We start from the raw sequence: 9,124 nt of genomic DNA, 5'->3' as shown, positions 1-9,124 counted from the left end.
CATTCTCTTTGGTATATGGCTGCGAGGCTGTATTGCCATTAGAAATTCAGATCCCTTCTCTGAGAGTCGTGGTTACAACGGGATTAACAGAAGAAAAAAAGCATCAACGACGTCTACAAGAACTTGAAGCCTTAGACGACAAACGACTTCAAGCTCAGCAACAGATTGAGCTGTATCAAGCCCGTATTTCCAAGGCCTACAACAAAAAGGTCAAGGAACGGATTTTCAAGAAAGGCGATCTAGTTTTAGCCAACAGACGACCCATGATTTCAACAAAAGAGATCATAACTGGCTTCCGAAGACAAAAGTTGCCTAGCCCGGACTATGTACGCAGTCGTCCACGTGGCTGGCTCGAGCCTTTGCACGAAAGGAGTAGAGGTCTCGTCAGTATGTATAATCCCCCGCATCAAAGAGGGACAGTGCAGCACAAACCAAGCCACTAAATAAGTGTAGGGCATTGGTGTGCGGGGTTGAGAAGTCTTCCAAACTTTCCTCCCAGCAACAATCATCTCCTGGACGTCGAGGAGTTCAGAAACCAAATCCCGTAAGCCCCTCTGCAGACAACCTGTCATTGCCGAGAGAAGGCTTAGTGGTCTTCCATGAGCCAGGAGAACGGCTGGATAAACGACCTCAACCAAGATCGATTCAGCTGGCTTCGTCGGCACAACACACCGCTTCAACCATAGCATCAAGAAACCAGCGAGAAGGGCCGTGTCAGAAATAGGAATTGCAGCCTGATAATGGAAACTTTCAAATTCACTGTCGGCTTCGAATCCATCTTCTAAGCGCGTATTCCTATAAATGGCGTTAGGAGTTTTGATGCGAGCTTTGATACTCTTAGCAGAGCTTACGCCAAGACGGGTCACTTTCAAATCTTTCTGACCCAGGTTCTGAAACAAATAATCTGCCCAGGCGGTATGCATAAGACCACCCCCACGCATCCCAGCGACCTGAGCGCAAATGTGGAAATGACATAGCAACTCCCAAAAAGTGCTGTATATCTCTGGATGAGCAGCCCTCAAGATGGATAGCTCTTCAGTTGTTGGAACAAATTCTTCATAGGGCACTTGCCCAAAGGATAGTCCTGATACAGCATACATCTCGTGGAGAGCAAATCCTAACTCCCCAACAGGTGTAAAAAAGGTGCAGCTATCCGGGTTGTATCGCTCCAGCATAGCGAAGAAGCAGGGATAGCTCTGAGTAATCCCACGTCTCGTGGCCTGTACTGGTATCATAAGGCCAGACTGAGTAAGAGGCTCTTTGAGTTCCTCAAGGATAAAATCTACCATCCGAGTCCACCAACCATCTTCTCCAGAAAACAACCAGCCAGGAGAACGGAAGGCTTGTGTAGAAAATTCGCCTTGAGCGGCAATAAGCCGGCGTATGAAAATGTTCGCTGGAAGAGGTGTCTCCTGAGTGGGATCCTTTATCTCAAATCTACCAGGTCGCAGACCTTTGAGTTGTCCGTCAATCTGAACACGAGATGATTGACCAGAGCCAAACGAAACGTTCTCTTTCTCCTTGACGAGATCGAAGGCCAAGCCCCTACGACCACCAACACTCAGGAAGTAGGAAAGCGGGTACATTCTCTTCATGTTGGGAAGGAAGAATAAACGATCATCGACTCTTCGCAGCATCCGGGAGTCTTCTACATACCCGACTTGCCCATCAGCAGATATATGATCACCAAATAAGAATGAGGGTTTGACAAATTGATCCAGACCCGCAGGAGTTTCCAGATCCAGATCGGTGATCAAAGCCCTAAGGGTGGAACACTCGGCAAACCTGATTAAATGTTCCCGCTCCAAACTCGGGAAAGTGCACAGAGGAATTTCTCTATGAAGACCAAAAGCTCTCCCCACTTCGGGATCATCAGTGTAGTTGAAGTGCTGCTCCGGCAGAAGTGGCACATTGGAAAAAAGCACTGTAAAAATCAAAAGCAACAGTTAGCAGTATAAAGAGATTGCTAACATGAAATGAACAACGCAAAGATAAAATCCTGCGTTACAACATTTGAACGCAGAGATAAAATCCTGCGTTACAACATTTGAACGCAGAGATAAAATCCTACGTTATAACACCTGAACGCGGAGATTAAATCCTGCGTTACAACACTTGAACGCAGAACTTTAAGCCTGCGTTTCCAATTTTTAACACAGAGCTCTAAACTCTGTGTTCCCAATTTCAACAAAGAGTATTAACTCTATGTTTCCTAAACGCGGTCTTAAGCCTGCGTTTCCAATTTTAACACAGAGCCCTAAACTCTGCGTTCCCAAGTTTTGACATAGAGAATTAACTCTATGTTTCCTAAACGCGGTCTTAAGCCTGCGTTTCCAATTTTAACACAGAGCCCTAAACTCTGCGTTCCCAAGTTTTGACATAGAGAATTAACTCTATGTTCTTTAAACGCAGTCTTAAGTCTGCGTTTCCAATTTGTAACACAGAGCCATAACTCTGCGTTTCTGATGGAGAACGAGTCATCTTCCTCGTTGAGGAGAACCCATCTAGGGTTTTCAGAGAACTTGTCGAAACAAGTTGCCATAGCCGCCCCTTACCACGGCAACAAAGTTCATGCGACAGCGACGGCAATGTCGGAGCTCTCGTCAAAGCAGCGACATCGCCGGTGGTCTCGGCCGACGGCGCCTCCGAAGTCGCCTTGGCGACCTTCTTGGAACCCGAACTCATCCTTCTGGGCGCCATGCGGGTGATCTCAATCGGAGAAGACGGAGTTCGTCGGAAAGAATTGGCAGAAAATCAACAGAAACGAGAATTCTCGTTCTTGGAACTAAGCAAGGCAAAAAGAGTTGAATAACTCTTGATGTGACCCTACGGGGCTATTTATAACAGCCGTCGGGCTGTTAAATCAGATTGGGACTCTAAAACGTGATCATTACACGTTAATGGATAAAGTCGAGTAAGACTTTAACGCAGAATTACCTCTGCGTTCAAATTTTCCAAACGCCAGGCCTAGACCTGCGTTGCAATGGTTCTTAATTCTGCGTTTCGAACCTTCAACGCAAGGTCACCTTGTTTGCAGTACAATTATCCCAAGCGAAAGGACCACATTGGATTTAAATCATCGTCAGGTTAATACTACACCTCAGACGGATGTCATATCCTACAGAGCCTGAGTCTTGTTTACATAGTTGTAACAATGATTCCTCTGTCAAAATCCACTTGTTGATTCTCATCAGAAGAACAATAAGTCTTCAAAATCATTCAAGTCATGATCAATTTACTAACTCTCCCCAACAGAGTGGTAAATATCCAATTTATCAGCCCTTCTTAAATGGGTTGATAAAATTCCACAATCTTGTTCAAATCACAAGTATCACAATTCATCGCTCCGATGATAAGATATTCAGCAGTCCTCCCTAATGAGACGCTACAATATTCTTTCCCCCACAGATGTCACGTTAACACTACACCTCTGACAAATATCCACTTATCGACTCTCTTCAATAGAGCGATAAGTCCTCAAAATTGCTTCCATAGCAATATTCTTCTTGTCACGTTAACACTACACCTCTGACAAATATTCACTTATCGACTCTCTTCAATAGAGCGATAAGTCCTCAAAATTGCTTTCATAGCAATATTCTTCTTGTCACGTTAACACTACACCTCTGACAAATATTCACTTATCGACTCTCTTCAATAGAGCGATAAGTCCTCAAAATTGCTTCCATAGCAATATTCTTCTTGTCACGTTAACACTACACCTCTGACAAATATTCACTTATCGACTCTCTTCAATAGAGCGATAAGTCCTCAAAATTGCTTCCATAGCAATATTCTTCTTGTCACGTTAACACTACACCTCTGACAAATATTCACTTATCGACTCTCTTCAATAGAGCGATAAGTCCTCAAAATTGCTTCCATAGCAATATTCTTCTTGTCACGTTAACACTACACCTCTGACAAATATTCACTTATCGACTCTCTTCAATAGAGCGATAAGTCCTCAAAATTGCTTCCATAGCAATATTCTTCTTGTCACGTTAACACTACACCTCTGACAAATATTCACTTATCGACTCTCTTCAATAGAGCGATAAGTCCTCAAAATTGCTTCCATAGCAATATTCTTCTTGTCACGTTAACACTACACCTCTGACAAATATTCACTTATCGACTCTCTTCAATAGAGCGATAAGTCCTCAAAATTGCTTCCATAGCAATATTCTTCTTGTCACGTTAACACTACACCTCTGACAAATATTCACTTATCGACTCTCTTCAATAGAGCGATAAGTCCTCAAAATTGCTTCCATAGCAATATTCTTCTTGTCACGTTAACACTACACCTCTGACAAATATTCACTTATCGACTCTCTTCAATAGAGCGATAAGTCCTCAAAATTGCTTCCATAGCAATATTCTTCTTGTCACGTTAACACTACACCTCTGACAAATATTCACTTATCGACTCTCTTCAATAGAGCGATAAGTCCTCAAAATTGCTTCCATAGCAATATTCTTCTTGTCACGTTAACACTACACCTCTGACAAATATTCACTTATCGACTCTCTTCAATAGAGCGATAAGTCCTCAAAATTGCTTCCATAGCAATATTCTTCTTGTCACGTTAACACTACACCTCTGACAAATATTCACTTATCGACTCTCTTCAATAGAGCGATAAGTCCTCAAAATTGCTTCCATAGCAATATTCTTCTTGTCACGTTAACACTACACCTCTGACAAATATTCACTTATCGACTCTCTTCAATAGAGCGATAAGTCCTCAAAATTGCTTCCATAGCAATATTCTTCTTGTCACGTTAACACTACACCTCTGACAAATATTCACTTATCGACTCTCTTCAATAGAGCGATAAGTCCTCAAAATTGCTTCCATAGCAATATTCTTCTTGTCACGTTAACACTACACCTCTGACAAATATTCACTTATCGACTCTCTTCAATAGAGCGATAAGTCCTCAAAATTGCTTCCATAGCAATATTCTTCTTGTCACGTTAACACTACACCTCTGACAAATATTCACTTATCGACTCTCTTCAATAGAGCGATAAGTCCTCAAAATTGCTTCCATAGCAATATTCTTCTTGTCACGTTAACACTACACCTCTGACAAATATTCACTTATCGACTCTCTTCAATAGAGCGATAAGTCCTCAAAATTGCTTCCATAGCAATATTCTTCTTGTCACGTTAACACTACACCTCTGACAAATATTCACTTATCGACTCTCTTCAATAGAGCGATAAGTCCTCAAAATTGCTTCCATAGCAATATTCTTCTTGTCACGTTAACACTACACCTCTGACAAATATTCACTTATCGACTCTCTTCAATAGAGCGATAAGTCCTCAAAATTGCTTCCATAGCAATATTCTTCTTGTCACGTTAACACTACACCTCTGACAAATATTCACTTATCGACTCTCTTCAATAGAGCGATAAGTCCTCAAAATTGCTTCCATAGCAATATTCTTCTTGTCACGTTAACACTACACCTCTGACAAATATTCACTTATCGACTCTCTTCAATAGAGCGATAAGTCCTCAAAATTGCTTCCATAGCAATATTCTTCTTGTCACGTTAACACTACACCTCTGACAAATATTCACTTATCGACTCTCTTCAATAGAGCGATAAGTCCTCAAAATTGCTTCCATAGCAATATTCTTCTTGTCACGTTAACACTACACCTCTGACAAATATTCACTTATCGACTCTCTTCAATAGAGCGATAAGTCCTCAAAATTGCTTCCATAGCAATATTCTTCTTGTCACGTTAACACTACACCTCTGACAAATATTCACTTATCGACTCTCTTCAATAGAGCGATAAGTCCTCAAAATTGCTTCCATAGCAATATTCTTCTTGTCACGTTAACACTACACCTCTGACAAATATTCACTTATCGACTCTCTTCAATAGAGCGATAAGTCCTCAAAATTGCTTCCATAGCAATATTCTTCTTGTCACGTTAACACTACACCTCTGACAAATATTCACTTATCGACTCTCTTCAATAGAGCGATAAGTCCTCAAAATTGCTTCCATAGCAATATTCTTCTTGTCACGTTAACACTACACCTCTGACAAATATTCACTTATCGACTCTCTTCAATAGAGCGATAAGTCCTCAAAATTGCTTCCATAGCAATATTCTTCTTGTCACGTTAACACTACACCTCTGACAAATATTCACTTATCGACTCTCTTCAATAGAGCGATAAGTCCTCAAAATTGCTTCCATAGCAATATTCTTCTTGTCACGTTAACACTACACCTCTGACAAATATTCACTTATCGACTCTCTTCAATAGAGCGATAAGTCCTCAAAATTGCTTCCATAGCAATATTCTTCTTGTCACGTTAACACTACACCTCTGACAAATATTCACTTATCGACTCTCTTCAATAGAGCGATAAGTCCTCAAAATTGCTTCCATAGCAATATTCTTCTTGTCACGTTAACACTACACCTCTGACAAATATTCACTTATCGACTCTCTTCAATAGAGCGATAAGTCCTCAAAATTGCTTCCATAGCAATATTCTTCTTGTCACGTTAACACTACACCTCTGACAAATATTCACTTATCGACTCTCTTCAATAGAGCGATAAGTCCTCAAAATTGCTTCCATAGCAATATTCTTCTTGTCACGTTAACACTACACCTCTGACAAATATTCACTTATCGACTCTCTTCAATAGAGCGATAAGTCCTCAAAATTGCTTCCATAGCAATATTCTTCTTGTCACGTTAACACTACACCTCTGACAAATATTCACTTATCGACTCTCTTCAATAGAGCGATAAGTCCTCAAAATTGCTTCCATAGCAATATTCTTCTTGTCACGTTAACACTACACCTCTGACAAATATTCACTTATCGACTCTCTTCAATAGAGCGATAAGTCCTCAAAATTGCTTCCATAGCAATATTCTTCTTGTCACGTTAACACTACACCTCTGACAAATATTCACTTATCGACTCTCTTCAATAGAGCGATAAGTCCTCAAAATTGCTTCCATAGCAATATTCTTCTTGTCACGTTAACACTACACCTCTGACAAATATTCACTTATCGACTCTCTTCAATAGAGCGATAAGTCCTCAAAATTGCTTCCATAGCAATATTCTTCTTGTCACGTTAACACTACACCTCTGACAAATATTCACTTATCGACTCTCTTCAATAGAGCGATAAGTCCTCAAAATTGCTTCCATAGCAATATTCTTCTTGTCACGTTAACACTACACCTCTGACAAATATTCACTTATCGACTCTCTTCAATAGAGCGATAAGTCCTCAAAATTGCTTCCATAGCAATATTCTTCTTGTCACGTTAACACTACACCTCTGACAAATATTCACTTATCGACTCTCTTCAATAGAGCGATAAGTCCTCAAAATTGCTTCCATAGCAATATTCTTCTTGTCACGTTAACACTACACCTCTGACAAATATTCACTTATCGACTCTCTTCAATAGAGCGATAAGTCCTCAAAATTGCTTCCATAGCAATATTCTTCTTGTCACGTTAACACTACACCTCTGACAAATATTCACTTATCGACTCTCTTCAATAGAGCGATAAGTCCTCAAAATTGCTTCCATAGCAATATTCTTCTTGTCACGTTAACACTACACCTCTGACAAATATTCACTTATCGACTCTCTTCAATAGAGCGATAAGTCCTCAAAATTGCTTCCATAGCAATATTCTTCTTGTCACGTTAACACTACACCTCTGACAAATATTCACTTATCGACTCTCTTCAATAGAGCGATAAGTCCTCAAAATTGCTTCCATAGCAATATTCTTCTTGTCACGTTAACACTACACCTCTGACAAATATTCACTTATCGACTCTCTTCAATAGAGCGATAAGTCCTCAAAATTGCTTCCATAGCAATATTCTTCTTGTCACGTTAACACTACACCTCTGACAAATATTCACTTATCGACTCTCTTCAATAGAGCGATAAGTCCTCAAAATTGCTTCCATAGCAATATTCTTCTTGTCACGTTAACACTACACCTCTGACAAATATTCACTTATCGACTCTCTTCAATAGAGCGATAAGTCCTCAAAATTGCTTCCATAGCAATATTCTTCTTGTCACGTTAACACTACACCTCTGACAAATATTCACTTATCGACTCTCTTCAATAGAGCGATAAGTCCTCAAAATTGCTTCCATAGCAATATTCTTCTTGTCACGTTAACACTACACCTCTGACAAATATTCACTTATCGACTCTCTTCAATAGAGCGATAAGTCCTCAAAATTGCTTCCATAGCAATATTCTTCTTGTCACGTTAACACTACACCTCTGACAAATATTCACTTATCGACTCTCTTCAATAGAGCGATAAGTCCTCAAAATTGCTTCCATAGCAATATTCTTCTTGTCACGTTAACACTACACCTCTGACAAATATTCACTTATCGACTCTCTTCAATAGAGCGATAAGTCCTCAAAATTGCTTCCATAGCAATATTCTTCTTGTCACGTTAACACTACACCTCTGACAAATATTCACTTATCGACTCTCTTCAATAGAGCGATAAGTCCTCAAAATTGCTTCCATAGCAATATTCTTCTTGTCACGTTAACACTACACCTCTGACAAATATTCACTTATCGACTCTCTTCAATAGAGCGATAAGTCCTCAAAATTGCTTCCATAGCAATATTCTTCTTGTCACGTTAACACTACACCTCTGACAAATATTCACTTATCGACTCTCTTCAATAGAGCGATAAGTCCTCAAAATTGCTTCCATAGCAATATTCTTCTTGTCACGTTAACACTACACCTCTGACAAATATTCACTTATCGACTCTCTTCAATAGAGCGATAAGTCCTCAAAATTGCTTCCATAGCAATATTCTTCTTGTCACGTTAACACTACACCTCTGACAAATATTCACTTATCGACTCTCTTCAATAGAGCGATAAGTCCTCAAAATTGCTTCCATAGCAATATTCTTCTTGTCACGTTAACACTACACCTCTGACAAATATTCACTTATCGACTCTCTTCAATAGAGCGATAAGTCCTCAAAATTGCTTCCATAGCAATATTCTTCTTGTCACGTTAACACTACACCTCTGACAAATA

The sequence above is a fragment of the Asparagus officinalis genome, chromosome 1 (assembly GCF_001876935.1).
Source record: "Asparagus officinalis chromosome 1, Aspof.V1, whole genome shotgun sequence".
In the NCBI taxonomy this organism is placed as follows: Eukaryota; Viridiplantae; Streptophyta; class Magnoliopsida; order Asparagales; family Asparagaceae; genus Asparagus; species Asparagus officinalis.
The sequence above is the reverse complement of the archived record's forward strand: the minus strand, read 5'-3'. Positions refer to the sequence as shown.